We start from the raw sequence: 22,755 nt of genomic DNA on the forward strand, positions 1-22,755 counted from the left end.
GGAGCGTACACGCTCGCTGGCCTGCTATGTTCTGTAGCCCCAGACGACTAACGACTCGCGCGCATAATTGGTTGCTCGCCCCGGACCAGCCACGATAATGCGAGAACAAGTTTAATGGGGTAAGTGGATCACAGGCTACGGATAGAGCCATTAACAATTAACCGAGCGGTCCGTGTCATCGTTCACTGATATCTTTGTAGCCGGTCACGGGACAGACGGATTGTAATTTCATGGGTCCTCCGCGACGATGGATTACTCATCACGGTGGTTTTATCAATTACTCGCTGATGAAACGGGTTCGAGTTAGATAAATCTTCGCGGTGAGTTGAACGTTGTTGACGGTGCATTTGCCGCAAATGTGTAACGCAAAGTAATGTGTGGATTGCGGGAAACAGAGATTGAACCGAGTTTTAGGGAAAATGCAAAGTGATTAAGGGATGAACAGAGACATTGTTTTAAATTGATAAAAGATTTATATGTAAATCTCATGTTGAGGGGAAATATTGTTGTACCGAGTAAGAAGTTTGTACGATATTGTTCTTCGAAAAGTGCGAATAATATCCTTTTGTAATCCAGTAGACTAGAGTTTTTAAACTAAAATAAATGTTTATTATATTTTGATAAAATTAACTATGTAATCGAAAGTTCATATAAACATCTAGAGTGTAAAAATGAATTAAAATGTAGAAAGATTATCGTGCAAGAAATTGAATACTATCATTTATGGAAACAGATTTCATCTAATTTTATTGCTTTTATTATATTTTAATTAGATGATATCGATGAAATTAAATAGGAACGTCAGAAAATAAAATAGAAGTATCACGGGAACCTATTTTTAAGCTGAAAAAAGTGAAAAGTCAATTTCGTCGTAATAGAATTTAAGTATGGAAATTAAGAGGGAATGATAAGACAATGCATCTGCGCCTGATAATCGGTAACGTAAATCTTTCTTCCGTCACGGATAAAGTGCGAAGAAGAAAGTCTCGCGATGTCTCGAGTTTTTCGAACGAACCATTTACAATTAGTCGACAGTCGTGACAATTAATATTCTTCGAGAAACTTTAATCAACGTTTGTTCCATTTAACTTCACGCCTAGCTGCGTTGAACGTGTACAAGGGAAGAAAGTTGGACGCCGATAAGCGAGTCTTCCGAGCAGACTACTTGCATCGGATTTTTTCCCCCGCAGAAGAACATCTTTCTGAGAAAATTAAATGAGCCTTACGAATTGAAACTTCATGCGGTAACTGAATCGTGTCTGCGCCAGAAACATCTTGTAAAGTCGTACGCATTTAAACGCAAAACATTTATACGAGAAATGATTGCTTTGAGTAAATAAATATTTTCTTTATGGATTATACATCAGTAATATTGACTGATAAGTTAAGCGATATAATAAATGTGTGTGATATATTATAATAAACTAAAAGTAAATAATAAACAATTATTTTAACAGAAAGTTTGACCAACCAACAATTGAAATTAAGTTGCACTTCAGACAGTAAAAAAGATTGCGATAAACTGTTGTCATCAGTGAAAAATATTAAATTATGAGACAAATTAATGGTAATAATTACACAGAAAGAGAACTCACTTTAGAGTTAATTGAGTTAAGTCGAGTTGTCCATTACCAAGTGTACCTACTGCAAGGTAATGTAGTAATGTTGGTTTAACTGATGTTAATTGCATTTATAATTATAATGTAATTTGTAGTTATAATATAGCAATATTATGTATACAAGGAAAAAACAATTTGTGGGTTAGTAAAAAAGAAATGAATCGCAAATGAGATCTTTCAAATATAAACAATATTACACATTCTTTATAATATTCGATTTCTATCTTTATCTCTATAATAAATTCTGTGAATTTAATGAATTCAAAACAGATACAAATTAATGAATTTTTCACTACAGTACTCAGTACGATCTTAGACAGAAATACAAAATTTTCACTCAATTCTTGTTTTCATTACTTCACAGATGAAAATGTAAATTTACTGAAACATCTGTGGTTGATATTATTTGCTTTCTCCACTTTCCATATCACAACGTGGACAAGTTTAGTTTGAATATATTATAATACATTCCCATAGATTTATATAAATAACGAACATTCCATTAGAAATATGTATTACTAGAATAAACATATAACTAAGACAATGATTCGAAAAAATTTCATAAGGCAGCAATTATTCCATTTATTTACATGAATAATTTGTATTTATTTACTCCCACAATACTGAAGTAAGTACGACTTGAGAAAAGAATAAAAACTTATTATTCAAATATATCCCATTCAAATAACATTAACAAATATAAAGTATCAAAGCAAATAGCACAGGAGAATAAAAAATCTTATTCGAATAACACGTTATTTCGATAATGTTCAATCTTGCCACAGAATACATATATTATAAAACTTTTGCTCTATGATTCATTTTTCAACTATGATCGATACCACAACTTCATCATCGATATTTCATCGAAAAAAAAAAACAGAAAAATTCTAAACATATTCCATATCCACGTTTGTTCTAAATTGTAATGATAACAGAAGAACAATATTTAATTCGAATTGAAAAGAATTTAATAATATCCATGTTTAATACATTCTGTCAGGAATGAATAATATGAACCCCAGAAAAAGCGGTTAAAGAAAGTTCCATAAATTCTATCCAGTATCTCAAGGAAACTATCAGAAAACTTTTTCTATCACATTTGTGAGTCACAGAAGACAAGAAAAAGGAAAGCGCACCATAGACATCCGTATTGAAGTTAAGGGTTGAAATTTCGCTGGGGGGTGATCGTCGCGGTGTCGCTCGGAGAACGCTCGCAATTAGAAAATGCAAAATTTACCTCGTCGGAGACGGCAGCCTCGCGGCGTCTAGAGTTTCGGAGTCAAGGATCCTTGCCAGCAGCGTTTCACGTCACTGGACACTATTTTTCATGCTCGCCGAAGGCAGTCGCGGGGTAACCGCGAACGCTTCAGACGTTCCTTCGCCCGTACAAAGCCGTTGCGCCGATGAATGGGACAACACTGCCGAGGATCGTGTGCGCAGGGTTAATTTTAATGTGTGTTACGCGCCGTTCGAAGGACGGACGCTACTCCGACCGCGACCGGTGACAAAAGGGTTCATTTAAGGCTACTCAAACTGAAACCGTGCACCGCAAGACGTGTGAAAGAAAGATCGAGCATATCTTGCCACTCGAATTATCTCGGCCCCATAAATGTACTTCGTACTGAACACAATATTCGATCGTTTTTATCTGTTATAGTTTCTTGTACTATTTCATTTTACACGGTATTTCTATTATTCAGCAGGGAATATTGAAATAATCAATCCAATTTTACTGGTTTCAAGTAAATTCTTGAATATTACAATTTTTTATAAAGATTTAGTTTATCAAAACATAGAAGTAAACTGTTGTAGATAATGACCTTAACCCTTAGCACGATTAAAAATTGGCAGATAGTGAGAAACAATTATTAACAACAGATTTACAGATTTTGGTTGCATATTGTTTGCATTCTATTGTTTTTAGAAAAGTAGTCTTAATATAGTATATTCAAATGTCTGAAATTAGAAGATTGACTAATACAGCATTATATATATTGAATCCTTTATGAAATTAATTTCTTAATAGCTAATCGAATATTATGTTCGAATAATTGTATTAGAATTATATTAAAATATTTTAACGACAAGGCTCCAGGCAATCGTGTAAATTGGAGTAACGTTTTCCGAAGTATCCATAAATATTAGAATTATATACAAGGAAATAAAAATATTGAAATAACGTAAAATCTATTCCCTCTGAGAACAATTCGCATACGAGTGAGACAGAGCAGATATTACATACACCACTGCATTCTATTTTCAAGCAACGAACTCGATCTTGAGCAATCAACAAAATCATTAAGCATGAAAACGAATCTCTCGTTCATATCAAATGAACTGATATTAATTTTCATATACGCTGTACATTGGACAGTTATAAAACCGTTAAGATTAAATTGGATTATATTGATATGACGGAGTATGATAAATGTTAGGAATAAAAATATTAACACACTAATATCACTACACAATACGTTCGTTTTATCTGGGAACATGCAAATATCTCGAAGCCAATAAATAACGATACAAGTTGTACAACCTTTATTCCAATTTAATTTAATTTAAATCAATTTAAATTAATTTAATTCAAATAAAACACCATATATGCATTACGCTCCGAAGATTATAAAAACAAATATACTAGAACATATTTGATTCAAGTCGTCTCAAAGCACTTAAAACAAAGGTACCAGTAAATGGAATAAAAACGACATAACAACACCACAGAAATAAAAATTTCCAGGTAATGAAACTGAACAAATTCTTAACTCCATCTTTCCGGTAGTTGTAGATACTTCACCCTCTACGATGCCACAATAAAAAGGAATTACGCGGTACAGATAAATCCAAAATCAATTCTATAGTCGTGCTAAGATTCGCCGAGTCAAGAACCAGAAAAGCTACTCAAAGTCGGAAAGAACCATCGTAAATCCAACTCCGTCCGAAGCGAAACAGTTTCCTGGGATAGGGACTACGCGTTTGCCGCTATAAATCGGGATCAATTGCCATTCTATCCCGGCCTGCCGCCTTTTTCAATTTCTCTCGCTAGCAATTTTAGGACAAGAGGTCCGCCGATAGGAGTTCAGTTCTGGAGTAAACATTCGGCTGGAAACACACTGCTCGGAATCAGTGCGATTCCTCGAGAATAAGGCTGGCCGCAGGGAACCAATGGCTCTCGTTAAAACCGTTCACGTCGCACCTGCTGACGCGTGACTTGAATTCCGTGAGCCGAAGGATTTCGCACCTGCTAGCTGCCCGGTTAGAAAAGGTGCGGGTCAACCAAGTGGTGCAGGAAAGCAATCTAAAAAAAGGTAGGGAGCCACGAAAACCAGGTGGAAAAATATGACGGGTGTTCATTGATGTTCCTTGCTGGTGACTTTGCTGGCGGAGCTTACAAGGGCGTTCGAATAAAGGGACTTTATCTGGAGTTAACCGCGAAATACAAGGCGAGTTTTTGTACTCTGTTTTGGACACGTAACGTAGTATAGCGTACCAAGTGATGGTTCTATAAGCAACAATAAATTAGAAACGTGGAATTTGTTGATTTGTAGCTTCGTTTTCGGGTAAATCAAGTTTGAAATTGTTTTAAACGGTAGTTACTATATTGTTGATCGGCAATTATACGCAGGAGCTATCCCGTGTCACCGGTTATTATTCCGTAATTAAATATGAAAGTTGAAACAATCTAAATAAACTCCAATATACTTTATTTATACATAATGGAATGAAATGAAACTCTGGACATATCTTTTATATAATTTTGAATATTTTGCTTTTGCAATACTCTATATTGACCTGCGTTTCAAAAACTGAAATAGCTAATGCAAGTGCAAACACGAGTGGACTCGTGACCGTTCAACAACGTGTTAGCTGAACTCTGCATGGTAATGATCAAAGTTCTAGATAAAATAATTTTATTCTAGAGTTTTGACTTATTCTTTTACTTTTCAATATTGATATCGATCATAAGGATATATTTCATTCTAACTCGAATAACATTAATTGGTATACAATAACAAGACAAATAAAAAACAGATATTTTATTTGAACAATTATTCAAATAAAATTAATTAAGTAATTATTTATGGAAAATGTAATATACTATTTTACTTCATGCGTCAAAACAAGTTACACTAAACAAAAATGTCAAAGAAATTCCAATAACATGACTTAAAAATTCATTATCACCTATTTCGAGAAAAATCTCAAAAATATTTCAAGCTCGAAGGATTAATGCGAAACACGTCCTTCATCATAATTTCTTTTTTTTTTGCGTACAAGCACGACGTCCACGTTAGGAAGCATCGCATTTTAAATAGCCAAAGGGGTAAGAAAAGCACCGATGATATCCAAGGCTATGATAGCATTCGTGGAATGATAAATTGCGTGTCGGATGTACGGAGTAAAGTAGGTCCCCCGAAGGAGCATCACCCGAAGCACACGTGTAACAACAAAAAGGAATGGACTTCGGTTCACTCGCCAAAGCGAACTAGGAAACATTTCCCTTCGCGAAATTGCCTAATCATCCGGGGTGCAAACAGGTGCAAGATTGCGATAGAGCGATATACGTTTATCTGTTACGCAGCGATAAAACTCGTCCGTCTTCCTGAACCAGTTAATTTTGCAACGCCGGATGCGCGCAGAGACAATTCCTTCACTGGAACGGTGAGTCTTCTCAAGCTGTTCGACAGACGAAAAATATTACTGGGCGATTTTATAGGCGCGGAATAAACCGATTCTCCTTTTTCTCTGTTATTATTGTATGAACATTACGTTTGATTTTATGTATAACTTGTATAAATGTATAAAATATTTGGAACAGATGTTTGGGCAATATTCAAAGATAGGATATTCAAGGAACTTACTAATTTTAGTATTAAGAAATAATTGTTTCACCGAATTGCGTTTGGCACAACTTGTTTTGTTTCACTTGATGAGTTCAATGGACCTATTGTACTTCACTTGCCGTTCAGAAACGTCTTGTACAATGAATTTGGAGCAGGTGCGATACCATTCAACAGCTGGAGAAACGTCTCCTCTATTCATATTAGGACCGTACAAGTGAATGAAATGTTCTTTTGTAGTTTGGATTTTGTAAAGATACTATGTAACACGACGCTTATTCGTACGTACTCTAGTAGACTGTAAAAGTTTCGACAGGTAAAAAGTAATACTCTTAATATTAAATTTTAATTCGTTAAAAAGAATTTTTGTCCTATCGTTACAATACAATTCACTTCACGCTTCGTTTCATGAAATATTTTCAAAGGAATCTTTGTTTCATTTCATCAAAGAACATTATACGGAATAATAACAAACAATTCTAAAAACCAAAAACAATCAAGTGATCTTCTCCACCCTCTAATTAAGGATGTTCGACACAAAAAAAGGATCTTTCACATCCTAATAATTTCGCCACAAAAAAAGTTTACTCCCTTCGCGACAGGGAACAACAGAACAATCGGCAAAGAATAAATAAAGAAACATCCTTTTCCGTGAACCAGCAAGAAGCGCAAACATCTCGAAGGAGGACTATTAAGGAAGAGTAACTGTTTTTCACCTGTCTCGTAATAACAAGGTAATGGGCATCTGCTGACAATGAAATCAGTATGTCCGACGGATGAATGCGTTAACGACCGGCCTCACCGATCCGATCTGATCCGATCCGATCGATGGATCGTTCGATCGTTGGTCCAGGGCAAGGTCCGGCTGCAAGAAATCCCTCGAACTAAAAATCAATCGGGGGCCTCCCAAAAACGAGCGCGACCGGGACGATCTCATTCGCTGACCAAATACGGGAAGAATACGAAACGATAGAGAATAACTGGTTTTCACTTTCATACGGCCGGGCAACCGAACCTCGGCACAGAAAATATGGCCCCCCCTAAGTTCGACCGTGCGACGACGAAGAGAACAAATAAGACAGAGGGGGGGGGGGGGATGTGTGCACGTATACACTAGCGAGACTTCTTTGCGGTGTACGTGACTCGTGCACGATCTGCAGACCGCTAAATCGTCGACCCTATCGATGATCCCGGGGAATTCTGATTGTGCGCGGGCACATCCCGACCCGATGGCTATCGCGGACCTGCATGTCTGTTCACCAATAAACTGCGAGTTTGGTTATTTGTTGGTCAAATCCATGGCTGGCCAATTTAACTTTCACCCGGAATTCTGTTACCCACGGCGAAGTGTATTCGATTAAGCTAAACGATGGATGCAATGAACAACGTTCGTGTATTGGCCGTAACGGCCGGCATTGTTAGTGATCGCGGATAACACGGAATGGTGGAATTATGTGATTCGATGCATAAATGTTAATCGGAACGTTTTTACTGGTTTTTTGTTTGTTTTATCTCTTTGTACTGTTACCTCGAATGTGAGTTGACATTAGGTTCATTGAAAAATGTGCTTCTCTTTTGAGATATTTTTAAACTGTATTATGTTATTAGATTGGTTTCAATGGTATTAGTGAAAAGAATTGTTTACACTTTTTTACGTCAATTAACTGTGTTTCGAAATAGATTTTAAATGAAACATTTAAAATAATATGAAATTATTGAAAAGGAAATGTAAAACGGACTCAGAGTGCAAAGGGTTAAGAGATTTAGCGATTGCAAAATGAATGGGTACTTTCTGCGTTAACTACGCTTTATTGTTTGAGAAGATAATGAATGTTTATAGGATAGTTGTTGGGTTAAATGGGGTTGGAACTTGTTTTCTGCATGTTTCAACGCAAAAGTAAAATAAGTTCTGCCAAGTCATTCTACCAACGGTGGTAGAATTGTTTCAGTAATATCTGGGATAATTGTTTCAGTAATATCTTTTAATGCTTGATCATGGTACACGCATCATTTTGTATGACTTTGTTGTTATTTCAATGAATATTACAGTACTCCATCTTTGATAAAGGAGTGATTATACTTTTCATTTTACGTGAAGTATGTGGTATGTTAAGAAGCTTTATTGGATACTCTTTGTCCGGAATAACTGCATTTCAAATTTATTTTTATACATTTTAAAGTTTGGAATAAAATAATAAGAAACGGTATAATGACTAAATATTAATTTTGATATATAATATGAAAGTAGTATCATAAAATATAAAATGTAGTTTTGTATGTAGTTGAAAGTATTAATGTTTGTACTGAGATAAGAACTTTACCTAAAATGTTGATAAAGCTTTTCTTTATTCTTAATGTATTTCTGTGAAAAAATAGTATTAAATTCCAATTCTCAATTTTTACAATTTTTATTAAATTTCATCTAAATTTTTGTATACAACACGCAACTCATGTTAGAGATGTTTTAAATTGTTAAAATAATTTTAAAGTTACCGACGCTATACAATATAAACTTAACCTACATTATTCAGATACCAGATCATTGTATTACATTCACTTCTTGATTTCTCAAATCCTTAGCTCCTTAATGTAATACTCCAATATATACAGTATTGAATATATTTAACTGAAAATTTTATATTCAAATAAAAATACTATTTGGAAAAATACATATTACATATTTGTATATTAATAATAAAGCGCGCGGTAAAAATAAAATCTTAAAAAGAAATTGATACTTTACAAAATTCATTTATCAAAATATACTACAAAAATATATATTAAAGGAATATACTGCTAAAATCCTAAACAAAAAAGTGTATCACACTATACTATAAATTGTGATAATGATGCGAACATCGTAACTTAACTCCTATACAACTCGATAATTATACACCATACCCCACTGCTAATTTCGAGATACAAATAAACTGCCCGAGGCACACCGGAAAGTATTTAACAGACCAACAATTCCCGCATCGAACAATAAAACTGCTCCAATATCCCACGCCATATTCCCAAGAACCACATTATACTGTATAACGACTCATGGAAATCGTCCTTGCGTACGCAAACACCGATCTATGGATGAACGAAATCCACATAAGAAAACAAAAAGCAAAAAAAAAGGAAGAAAAAAGGAAAATAGTGATCCTACGATCAAAACAGCATCAATTTTACAAAGCTTACACTCAACCACGAAACATTCCTCCGGAATAACATTACGAGCCACCTAGAGCCTTGCCGCTCCGCGAATAAAACCGTTCGAAAAACAGTGTCACGTAACGCGTCACAACACGCCAGCCTTGCGGTGTGTATACACGCGACCGAGTGTACACGGTACGTTGCACGAAAGAAACTCACTGTTATTATCGTGCAGCCGTAGTCGGCTCGATACCACGACAAAATATTCAGCTAAAAATCACGTCGGGACGCGAACGACCGTCCCGCAGCTACAGATACAAATGCCGAGCATCTTCGCGTGGAAAAGAGACGTCCGCGCGTAGATGGAGGCACGCGCACACACGCACACACGGTCGCACATTCAAATCCCTTTTGTCCGTTTCCACCGCGGCGACTCCCTCTTTCTCTCTGTTCCAGGCCCTACTCTGGCTTACCGGCGAGCAACGTAAACAAGAGCGTCGCCGATCGCCGCACACCGGTCGCTCGACCGAAGTAATCCACCTAATCTACGTTTCCATGTATCCGTGACAATGCTCGTCGTGTAATGCCAAGAGTTAGCCCGGCGGATAAGAAGTGGGGAGGGGAGGTGGAACACAAACTTCGGAGTGAATCCAATTGTCACCGTGACGATTTCAACCGACTATAGCGTGTTGCGGCTTGCGATACGTTACCGGTCAACCGGTGATCCGGTGAACGGAGGGAAAAAGCGGTCCGATCTCCTGTGGTCTAATCTCTTATAAACGCACTACTTCACACAAGACGCTTTTACGAACCAACACGCGACACGAACGCGACTTCCACGGGCACGAGATAAGCACGGAACACGAACACGTTCGGACACGCTCTCCGCGGTACCCCCTCGATCGTTTTCGTACCGTCGCGCAGGAACATCGGAACTGGACTGCACGAAGGGATCCCTGGCCTGGCGGACGTAGGAGGTGGAAGGCTGATTCGCATCGACGCCGCGACTGCGGCCGACGGCGCTGCGTTCGGCGTTCGCCGTATCGCGGACGCGGATCAGCTGATTCCTTGACGCGTTTTTCGGGGAACCGGAAACGAAGGTTCACCGCCCGAATAAATGGGACGATTGGGTTTTATCTTGACGGCGGGCGAGTCGATTTTCGAGTGGGTGTATATTCTAGTGGCCATCTCCACACGTTTTATTAGACGTTACGTGGGCAGAGTTTGACGTGGATGGATCGCGACGTTTGAATCTTTGATGTCCGTTTTTATCGACGGGGGTTGATCTGAATCACGTGGTTCGTGTTTGCGTAGGCGTTTTTAGGGATGAAGTTAAATGGGTCTATGGTTTTATTAGTTTTTAAAGAACTCGTTGAATGGAATATAAAGCGAGCTTGTATGAAATTGAATTGAAATGTTTATTTTATTTTTATTTTATTTGTTGCATTGATTAAAATTTCAATTGGCAAAGTGTACGATATAAACGTAATAACAGTAGGTATATTGAATGATGATTCGCAGAACCATATACAGTAACAGCTCTTGTCTCACCTTAAAAAAAAAAGTTAGAAACTTAAAAGACAAAAGACCTAAAGTGTTATTTACACTTGTACAATCACATAAAACTAGTTTCCGTGAATCGCATCTCTATCTAATTAACGGGCCAAAAGACAATTCGATCCGAAGGTCAATTAAAAACAATTTTCTCGCGGACAGCGACAAAAGTGGTACACCAGATAAATTATCTCGAATAAAGACTTGGCGCGCGTCCGACCTCCGTCGTATATACCAGCCGGATTATCTGATCTTGACATCTCTGACGATAATGTGCGGGATAAAACCCTCGAAAAATTTACACTACTTTTACTTTATTGGCTTCTACTGGATGAAATTATAACTTTATGCTAAAGGGAACGACCGAGCGTCTCGTTGAACGGGAAAAGTTGGGTGAGAAAGAGAGAGGGAGAGGATTCGGGCTCCCGGAGGTTCGGGAGGGCCCGTAACTTCTCGAGGACGTAAAGTGGCGCGCGCCAAGTCGTCTGCTCGACGAGACGGCCACGAGGAGGAAAGCCAAAAAACGAGAACAGTAGGATTGTAGGAAGAGCACGTAGTCGTAACGCCCAGATGACAAGGGGTGGTCCGCGAAGAGGAACAGCACGAGCGCGCGCGCGCGCCTCTTCTCAGCTGGAGGTTCCCATGGACCCCATAGATTGACGAGGAAAATACCAGCCAGCGTAGAAACTGTATCTAAATGAAACGAGTATAGTAAAAAAGAGTCAATGGTGTCATTTCGGAAAGCTTTAGGAGAGTTCTTCTTGTTGAACACTTTATGGAGAACCTTGTGCTTAATGATTACGTACTTTAAATTGAACTGCTTGTTAATTCGATGTTTGAATTGACAGATTTTCGAATTAAATTGCCAATGCGATATGAAACAGAAATTAAGAAGATGTTTGGGATATTTATTACGTTGCATATGAAATGAGAATATTACTATATTGGATTTTAGGTATATCAGATACTATATGTAAAGCAGAAACTTAGTTCGTTTTGTAACCAAATTTCCGAACTTGTTTTCTGGTGTAGGTAAACACGTTCGAGAACGATTCTTTTACCATACTATTAGATTATTCAATAATTAATATTAGCACTTGCAACATCAATGTTGATGACACTAACATTAAATTCCCGATATGTACATTCTCTTTCCATCGTGTGTACGTGTAAGTTAATTCAAAGAAGCTTGTATCATTTGGTTATTACACCGATATTAACCTTCAATCACGGAATAATGTTATGAGTGAAACGTAATGGCTTATCTAAACGATTGAATTATCATTAAAAATGCAAAACACTTCCTGCAACAAACAGCAGCGTTACCAACAGCGGTCCAACGTTAAAAGCTACTTGTAAACTCCAACCGCATTACAGAACACTCGCGGTCGTATCCGCAGACTCAACGGCCTCCGTTTCGAATATGTATTAATTCAATGCCGGCTGTAAGAGCCGATGTCGGCGGAACACTAATTTTCATTTGCGCACTTTGCATAATACACATTGATACATAAAACGATACGGTCACCGTTCGCGGCACACCCGACGAACGAAGGGAAAGAAAGAGAAAACGAAGGCAAACAAACGAAAACGAAGAAAAAAATCGGCGAATACCAAAAAGCCACGTCGTCGACGCGACGCGTATCCGGCGGCCGCGTTCCAACATAAAACTTTACGAGCATAAAAAATTCAATCGATATTCCAATATTACCCGTACCCGCTTAAATTCGAATAAAACTGCCTGGGACCGGTGACCATGAGCGAGAGATGTATAGGCGGGTCGCGGAAAAATCGCTCTACTATTAATTAAAACGGGTATAAACGGGTAAGCGAGGGGCCAATTTATATTGCCGCGGCGGGGAAACTGGTCGGCGACGCGAATCCCGGCCGATCAGGTATCTCGCGATTTTTATCGCTGGGAAAATCGGCCTCGACCGCCGCTTTGCCCAGAGGAAGACGTTAATCGAGGCAATTTCTCCTTTCGTGCGGCGCGCGAATGGCAGCTGCGAATATTTACATTTGCGTTAATTCGTCCTTCCTCTCTTCGCGCGCGATACACCGCGGCGTGGCACGGCGAGCCGAGCCGAGCGGAGCCCGTAGAGCGCGTCTGACGTGTTCGAATTTGTCGGACGCCATATATCTTCCTTCCCGCGTTCTGTCGGCTTTACCTACCAACCGACTTAAACCGTCCTCTCTCCGTTTTCGATGCTCCTTTTGCTCGATGCCGAACCCCTTCCTCGTGATAGACGCGCCACACGCGGGAGGACCGACGTTGCGCTTATAGCGCGAGTATTATTTTTAGCGGACGGTGAAATGGCCTATCGCGGTGGACCGTCTCATTGGCCAGACATTAAGGAGCACGGAGACGAGCTGAGACTGGGCCTTTCGATGGTTACCAGTAACATCGGAAATTTCACGAGGACGAGGGGCAAATTGCCCGGCGATGATTAAAGTTCATCATTGAACATTTCCTCTATGTATCGCTGCAAAAGGCGGAGATTAAAATCTTATGATTTTGGTCGGCGTTTCGACGATTCGTTTGATTGTATTTTATTTTGTCTGTGCCTCCTTTTTTGTTGCATTTTAGATGATTACTTGGGGATAACGTGGATTATCAGTAGATAGATTCTTTTGTGACTTAATATTTTGTAATTGATATTTAAAACATTCATAAACTTCGGACCGTTCGAATCTTTCATTGTGTCTGTACTTCTTGGTTCGTTATATTTTAGATGATTACTTGGAGATGATGTAGGTAATTGATAGGTAGATTTCCTTGTAAATTGAAAATGCGAAATTGAATTTAGGACATAGGACCATGGACTGTATAATATTTTTTATTTAGTCCATATTTCTTGGTTCGTTATATTTTAGATAATTACTTAGAGAGAATGTGGATAATTGATAGATGGATTCCTTTGTCAATTGAAATTTCGAAATTGAAATTTAGGGCCTAGAGCCGTTCACGTTCTTATTTATCAACTTCTCTAGATGTTCTTAAAACACGTACTTGCAGAAGGCGCTTTGATTTTTGCATTAAATCCAATAAAATCAGCTGTCAGCATAAATTACCTATAAAAAGGTACGAAGTAAAACGAAGCCTTTGAAAATCTGGATAAAAACAAACCCAGACACCGTCGACCAAAGAATCCCACCGCGCCGATGACTCCATACACAACAAAACTCTATTAATACTCATCACCAAAATTAGCCACCGTATGTGCTTATTTCGAATCGCTCGATCCCATCATTCTTCTTTTCCTGTTTTCGTTCATCGGCGAACGAAAGCAAAAAGAACCGACAGGAGGTAAACGCGGATTCAAATGAAAATGCAAGGACCGTTGAAAATAAAAATGCATTTTCCGGTAGAAGCGGTTCCGAAGTTCCATCTCCCGGCAAGAAACACCGCAAAAAACGTGGCAAATCACCGCACGCCGCGGATCGATCGGCCGCCGATAAACCAAAAACGAAAGAGCAGAAGGGTTCGCAACGGCGAACCGCGCCGCGTCGATGCGCTTGATAAATGGCACGCGGACCGTGTAAGATGAATTCGCAGTCTCGGAGTTCTGCAATTTCTGAAGATTGCCTGTGCAATCTCTTCGGGACCGGTAACGCTGCGGAAAGTGGCGGACGTAATGGTGACTGCATGCAAAAATATGTTTGGGTAACTGTTCCAAATCACTGCTCCGCTTCCAAATGCGCTGTGAATTTTGTAAGCAATCTTATCAGTATTTTAGGAACATATCTGTTATTATTTGACTAAGGGAGTTTTAGAAGAAATAACGAACAACGAAATATTGGGAAACGTTCTGTTGATTTTTGGTGAATGTAGAACGAAATAAACGAAACACTAACGATCGAAAACTACCAACGATAATTATTCTCGCAACTTAATGTTCATATTAGTATCATTTCAAATGGAGCCATGATTCCAAATAATTATAATCGCTGCCAAGATACATTCATACTTCAAATGATGGGACAGACAAATCGTCAGAAGTATGTTCCCAATCTGATGTTTGACAACATAAACTGATACCGATTTTGAAAAGTTTAGATTCTACCTCAATAGTTTAATCTTTGACCTAGCTCCATGCTGGCGGGGACTATATAGCGACTACTTGATGGCTAGCAAGACGACCCAGGGGCAATAGAGGTCTCCTACTACGTGTTTTGCTTCGAGTTTTGATTAGTTACGTGTAACCGTACTAACGAACAGCAAATTATCATCGAAAATGAGATGAGAAAAGATGAAATCTGACCACTTAGACCAGCATTCCTCAGCCTAGCCATCAAGTGGTAGGCGGGTTACACCAGTACATACTTATGTTAGCTCCCTGACACCGTCCTTCAGTCCTGGTGAAAATGCAGAACCGCTTGTGAAGGGTTCGCCCGTTGAAATGGCGGGCCACTTACAGCTTTGACACGGGACACGCGGCTCGTTTCGACTGGGCCACGCGGTTTCGCGTCGGTTGCCGCTTTTCTTGCGTCGGCAGGTTTTATTGTGCTTTTGCCCCAGACGGGACAACAAAATGTCTTGGACGAAACGCTTTCACGAGACGTTTCGCGTCCGTTGCTTTCCGCCGTAACCAAATATCTTCCCCAGCCGCGTTCGTTTAGTCTCGTTGTAACGGATCCTTGGCCGAGGGAGTTAATAAATGCAGGCGGCGCGCCGCCGCATGAATTTTAAACGCTGAGATTATGAGAGGAATTAGACGAGACCCGGTCGAGAGAGACTTCCCTTTCTGACGGAGTTTGCATTTAAATTGAGTGGTTCTTTTAGCTACAAAGGCTTTTTGTGGATGATACGCTTGTTTGGGAGGGTGTTTAGGAATGATATGCGCGTTGACACTGTGGAGTATGAAGTTGATTATAAAATGTTTAAGATCATACTAGATATAAAATTTGTTGAAATGTAACTGCATATTAAAGTAATCGTTATAAAATTAAATTTTGTATTACATTAATATTTATAATATTACAAGAATAGTTAATGTTATTTGAATAATTATGCATTTGGAAAATGTATTACTTTAACATTTACTATTCTATTTGGTATTCGACCATTTGTCTTTTAATTTGACTTATATTATCTTATTTGTTTATATTAGATACTATGTACTATACATTAAATCTAATTTGGAAGGCAATATATTTTTTTTAATAAAAAGACATCCGGCTTTCGAATTTCTGAAAACTTGTCATTAAAAACATAGTTAATATTCTACGAACAACATCTTCAATGATTTACCTGATCAAATGGATTACTCCATAAAACAAGCGTGATTTCTTATTTCGATATAAAAATGATTAAACTTCCATAGTAGAAGCGCTGTCATATCGAATTAACGATTATTTTATAGGTTGCAATATTTTATCTCTCTTTAGAAATACACTATGATATAACCCGTTTACCCGCAGATCCTATAATAAATACAGTAAAGATTTATTGATCCTAAAAAAGTAAGTTAATTCAAGGACACAGTAATATAAAACTGTCTTTCTCGCATATAAATAAGACGGGTTTAAAAAAGAAACTTCTTTGATATTTATTAAAAACTCTCGCATATTTTCAGCACGTTTTACATCTTCATTTTTTTAGATCTTGTCGCTTCTTCACTCTCTCGTTATGATAAAAAGAGAAAAGAACGCTTAAGTAAAAAGTTAAAGTTTTTGAATCTTTTAAAATGTTCATTAAATATTCATGGTGTTACATAGTTGAAGATTACTCTTGCATACATTTCTGTTATACTTTGCTGAAACTGTTAACACGGACTACCGAGTATATAAATGACTCCCGTGTGGCTTTTCATAAAAACGATAAGTGTATTTTCTATGCGATTTTACGCTATGTAAATAAAGATACTAATTTATAAATTAATATTGTTTAAAAAATTAAGAAAAGATTGCTTTAAAGTTTTCAATATGAAAGTTAATATCGTTAACACCTTTTTCCATTGTTGAATTTGCATGTACTTTACTTTGAAAGTTAATGAAAATCAACTCGCTAACAGAATTTTTCGTTCTCATCTCACTACTAGAAAATAAAATTTCATTACACGGCGAAACAATGGAATCAACTCGCGATTGACGAAACTCGTTAGTCTAATTAACGAGCGCGGCGCCCCAAGGACAATATTTTCCAGCGTGGGCTCTCGAATTTTGACAAAAGATAAACAGAAACAACGTCAATTAACCACGGCTTCCTCCACGATTAGACGACATTTTCTGCGGACTCGAGGTTCGTTGTTACCGTAACGAGGTTCCTTATTATTCTCCACCCTAAGTGCTCTCTTCCTGCCTGTTCGTCATCGCTTCGGCACTTGACCCGTTGACACCTACGAAATTACCTTCACGTTTGATGTTCCCGCGAATGGAATCTTGTTGGAACAACAAGGTGGAAACTCGATAAGGCAACGTAATAAGTTCGTTGCAAATCGAGCAACGCAAATGAAGCGGAGATCAAACGCTACAAGCAGCGTTTCAAGTGGAGAGAAAACGGAATGCTCGGATGCACTTCGTGTTCCAAATTTACTCAATCTGCTTTCGATACGTTGATCACCGTATTTATGCTTAGTAGGATTTCTTATTTTATAAGAATTAATTTTTTCATAGAAACTATAGCAGTGTTTTCTGTGGTTCATCGTAATATTTCTTAATTTAATTAATTAGATTTGTTTTTCTTAATGTGTATTTTGGGAATTTCATCTTTTTAACGTGAAGCTAAGTCTCCTGCCACCCATATGTGAATAACTTAGCTGTCCATGTGTGAAACATATTTCTCGGTCACTAAATATTATTGTAGTGAAGAATGCGTCATGTGTTTCACTTAAAATATAATGCTATTTCTCATTTCTGACAGCTCAATAGTTATTAGTTGACTATTATTTTGTGGAATGAAATTATTAAAATCATTGTTAAACGTGACTGATGTTGTAATGAAGGTATTCTGATATTAAAATGAAAATGAAAGTTAAGCAAACAACATGTAATGCGTCGAGGATATACAACAGTATACAAAGACTAACATGTAGATACAAATGAAAATACTATGTATGAATAAAAACCCTAAGAAGATTTAAAATAAAACGTGTATGATCTATTAGAAACTATCAAATCCAACCAGAAATTCACAAAATTAATACTTTAGAAGTAATTCAAAATTAGAACTCTTTCGAACAAACTAATCACAAATCCTCACTGCAGTCATTTCAAATGGAATTCAAGTTTCAAGAGCTGGATTACCAGAAAAATCTGCCCATCTCTTTCAAACCTCACAGCCTATTCTATCGTTCGAGCACGTTCCAGGTTTTACCGAGCGACACCTCGAGCGGCCACTCGCGAGAGATTAACGACAATCGAAGTGCTTTCCAGGTGCTGTGGATCGTTAAGATGAATCCCTATTCATCAATGACCATCTTACGATCTACAGACAGACATGTAAAGGCACCTATACACGATGAGACTCATCACGAGACAGGTAGTGGATTTGTTTGATATCAACATATCGTACAAACAGTGAAAAAGACTCTAACCCATTGCTTGTTCCAAGATATATCCCAAGATAACATGCGTTTGTGTACCTAAAAATATCGGGTCCGATTCCTGAAATTTCTAAGATTGTAAAGGACAGAATACGGAGTCAAAATAATAACCAAATAATATTTTATTATACACTTCCTTCTATTTATCATAATTTCTTTACTCAAACTTACAAACAAACTTACTTTGACTTAACACTGGACATATCGGCACTTTGCATATACTTAATCCCATCATACCCAGTCATATAACTGGTTACAAAATAAAGGTAAGCAAGTTAAATAATAAACTTTTCTCAGTGGAAACCGAAACGAATGGAAAGACAAAAATTGAAAACCTGATTAATCGAATAATATAGAATTATCATAAAAATACAGAATTTTCAATAAAATGTTAAAACTGGTCAATCGATCGGTACATTACGTTTAGTATTAAATCCGATTCTACCGAGAACCTGATTTAACCTCTTCAAACGCGGCACACATTATTATATACACTGTTTTACTGTTATTTCAATATCCTACAAACTATTAAAACTGTTACAGTCAACCATATGTACACCTTCACTTAGAGCCTATTTCTATCAGAAAAGTAGTACACTACTAGTATTTGATTCAAAATCATGTTACTGATAATGCATTAACACTAAACACGAACGGTCAAACTCTCCAATTTTCTCCATTTTTCCTCGTTCATTTAACATTAAATCAATTTCCATATTATCCGACTAATCAATTTTTCAATTTTTGTCTTTCCGTCTGTTTCTATTTCTAATGACAAATATTTATCGTTTAATTTGTTCACCTTTATTCTATAGCTACTTATTTGACTGGTTACAGTAAGTATAAGTATACGCAAAATGTCGGTACGTTTAGTATTAATTAGCGGTCCATTGTTATCAGATAAGTGAACATAATTCTGTATAAAAGTCAGGTCTGGAAAAGTTAACCTAGAATTGGCCCTTTCCTTGGGTTCCTAACATTTTCGGGTCCTCACATCTCTACTTGAGACAAGTCTCATCGTGTATGGGGGCCTTAACGATGAAACGCACATGGGGCGACTGCGTCTGCTGTTGGGGGCTGTTTCCGAAACGCCTCGCTTGCGTAGCGACCTACATAGACGCGCGGCACGTAGACACGCGTGGCCCCGAATGCACTTCTGCGCCCGCATCCATGGACAACAACGCGCCCGCGACGTAACTTTGGCGCATTAACCTGGCTCCCGGCCATGCCGCGTCATAAATACGGGTTAACAATGCACATCGGAGCCACGGTTCTTGACAATGGCGTTTCGGGGTGTCGGCGAGCCTGGACCCACGTTTTGCACTGTAAGCTCTCCGTTTCATCGCCTTATTCCCCCGATTCCGCTAAATAGTCGAATACAATACAACCAAGCGCGCTACGCTTACTCGTAAAGTTCTGGTCGAATGGCTCGCATCTTGTATCAATAGGTCATTTGGCAGCTGTTTTCTGTTAATATACGCTGTGACAACTATTTTCATGTACGCGCGATGTTTGAGGGGATTACATTGTGAAGGTTTTTAAATATTGATCATTCTGCTTTCATTTCTTGAATTCTTTATGTGTTTTTGGTATATAGTTGACTTAGTGTTAATTGTTTTCTCAGGATTTTTATGGAAAATGTAATATGTGAATATCTAAAATACTAAATGCGAAATGATCTTGGACGAAGCGTGGGCGATTGTACTATGTTTCCAAATTGTACAACTTCGAACTTTTAGGAATCAATGAACGTATCTGGTTTGAAATTTCTCATTGTCCATGTTTTAATGTTTCGGTATAATGAGACCGTTATTTATATGGATTTTAAAGATATCAAAGTGAAATTTACAGGTGAAGTGCTTAACTCATGACTCTTACAAAACTCCCAATTAGATAAATATTATCGCATTATATAAGTGAACTTAACTACGATACATTCTCACGCTTCACGTGCCATTGTTTTCTGTGATTTCGTTTTTTTTCAGTCACACACACACCACTTGTACCGCAGTAGATATTAAAAAATGGATAAAGTGCCATTGTTCCAGTCACGTGTTACGCAAAACCGGAAAGTCGAACTGTCCATTGTAAACAGCCCTCCAATTCTGTTCCTAACAGAAGACCGTAAACTCTGATCGTAGTTCCCTAACCGAAGTTACATCAATGAAATCCTGGCATTTCCTCAGGATCAGTGCCAAGAGTTAATTTCCATAGGAGCAAAAGTTATACAACAAAACCGCGGCATTTCTCGGAACTTCTTGACCCGGTTAACGCGGACATAGCAACGGAATTTGAAATGATAAGATCGTTACAAAAGCACACCGATTTATTTACACGCCCGGACTGTATAATTTGGCAGCATCAGTCGCTAATTCACCGACCGACCAATTTCTACGAGGTGCAGTATGAATACTCGGAAGATGAACCCACCAAAAATCAAATCAAATCGGAATATTTTCCATTCAGACTTAAATTTAACATTGCGCGATGAATAAGAAAATCAACATAAAGAACTTATTAAGGACCTTCAACGCTCTTTATGCTCGAAGAAGACAGCCATTTATTACTATATTAACACTGCATGGTGTTAATAACAGACGCGTCGAGTTTTCGAGCATAAATTTATTGCATTTAAAATATAATATATTGATTATATAATAGATCAAGTAATACAATTTATAATATAATTTAATATAATATATTAAATATAATTAATTAATTTAGCCACTAGTTATTCTACACTTTATTCTATTGATCCTCGATCATTCTATTGTACCGAGCTCCAGCTCTTGGGACTGTTTTACCCATCATAAACCCACATATTCGTAGAAAAAACTCCGTGACTTTCCAAAATTGTACTACTACTACTACTACAGGTTCTACCGTCGACGGTCCGGTTGAAAAGCAATTCTACAGTTCTCGAGAGTGTCTATCAGTAGCACCTCCCACTGAATGATGCCAGAAATGCGTGCAGTCCGCCTCTCGCGTTACCTCTATCGACCATAGGTTCAAAAGTGCACAGGGGCAAGGGGAGTCTTCCACTCACAACGCTGGGCTTTCAATGCATGGCCATTATTAACACACGTCAAGACCTGAGCGTCGAGAGTGGAAGAGTCCCCTTGCCCCTGTGCACTTTTAAACCTAAGGCCGATGGAGCAAACGTGAGAGGTGTATAGTAGCACGATACGTATCAGGCGACGTGATCGCGATTCAGGAATCATAGTATGAAAGCAGCCTAAAGGCCCCCATACACTTTGAAACCTGCGGCGATGCAGGCATCGCTATAAGTGATGGGTATGAGCCTTCCAAGGTCTTATGATACATGTTGCACTCAAACGAAAAGTGAAAAAGGCCCAAACCCATCGCTTGCAATGATGCCTGTATCACCGCATGTTTCATCGTGTGTGGGAGTCTTCAGTGTTTGGCGTGCGTCACAATGCTTCCGCATGCACAGTACTTCCACAGGCAATTAATGCCGACAGGGCGGATCCGCGAGAGCCCGTGAAACTTTCGACGGCCGCGAACTGCTGCGGCGCGTTCGAGGGGTTAACTTCTGTACATGCAGCTCAGATAGCACTTGAAATCTGGGGCAAGTTTAACGAGTCCCGCAAAAAGCGAAGTTACCCATTTTCCCCGTGGCGAAAGGCCGGGTCGAGTGGCTCCTCGTGGCCGCGTTCGCATCGCCGGCTTCGACACGGCACTTCGCGCGCGTTAAACCGACTTAACGAACATACCCGTCCGCGATTTCTTTCGGCACCGCGACTTAATGAAACACCCCTGAAAAGACGGCCGACGTGACGACAGGTGACGTGCAAAAACCCGGCCGGAAACGCGGAATGCTGGAATCCGCGAGTGACGGGAAATTTTCTTTCGCGTTCAATTAATGCCACCGAGGCGTTCTGTTCTGTTGAATGATACCACGGTGTCTGGTCATCATTTCAGGTTTCTAGGATTCCGAGGCGAGTGACTTTTCTCGGCTACGTGACTCCATTCTCTCGCAGATGCCGTGCTTCCCGTTTCGTTCAAGCTTTCCCGAGATTTCTGACA

General features: G+C 38.6%; 1 protein-coding gene and 1 long non-coding RNA gene across 2 annotated transcripts in view; both read right to left on the reverse strand.

Annotated features, from left to right (window-relative positions):
• The window catches only part of LOC116428871 (uncharacterized), a 39,421-nt gene extending 28,794 nt beyond the window's left edge, over positions 1 to 10,627 (reverse strand). Inside the window, exons 1-2 of the long non-coding RNA XR_004235374.2 lie at positions 10,321 to 10,627; positions 2,860 to 3,040 (exon numbers count right to left, since the gene is read on the reverse strand). This is a non-coding gene — a long non-coding RNA (uncharacterized LOC116428871). The remainder of the gene's footprint in view (positions 1 to 2,859; positions 3,041 to 10,320) is intronic.
• The window catches only part of LOC116428870 (uncharacterized), a 123,162-nt gene that overhangs the window by 65,621 nt on the left and 34,786 nt on the right, over positions 1 to 22,755 (reverse strand). The window lies entirely within an intron of this gene.

This window comes from Nomia melanderi, chromosome 11 (assembly GCF_051020985.1).
Source record: "Nomia melanderi isolate GNS246 chromosome 11, iyNomMela1, whole genome shotgun sequence".
In the NCBI taxonomy this organism is placed as follows: domain Eukaryota; kingdom Metazoa; phylum Arthropoda; class Insecta; order Hymenoptera; family Halictidae; genus Nomia; species Nomia melanderi.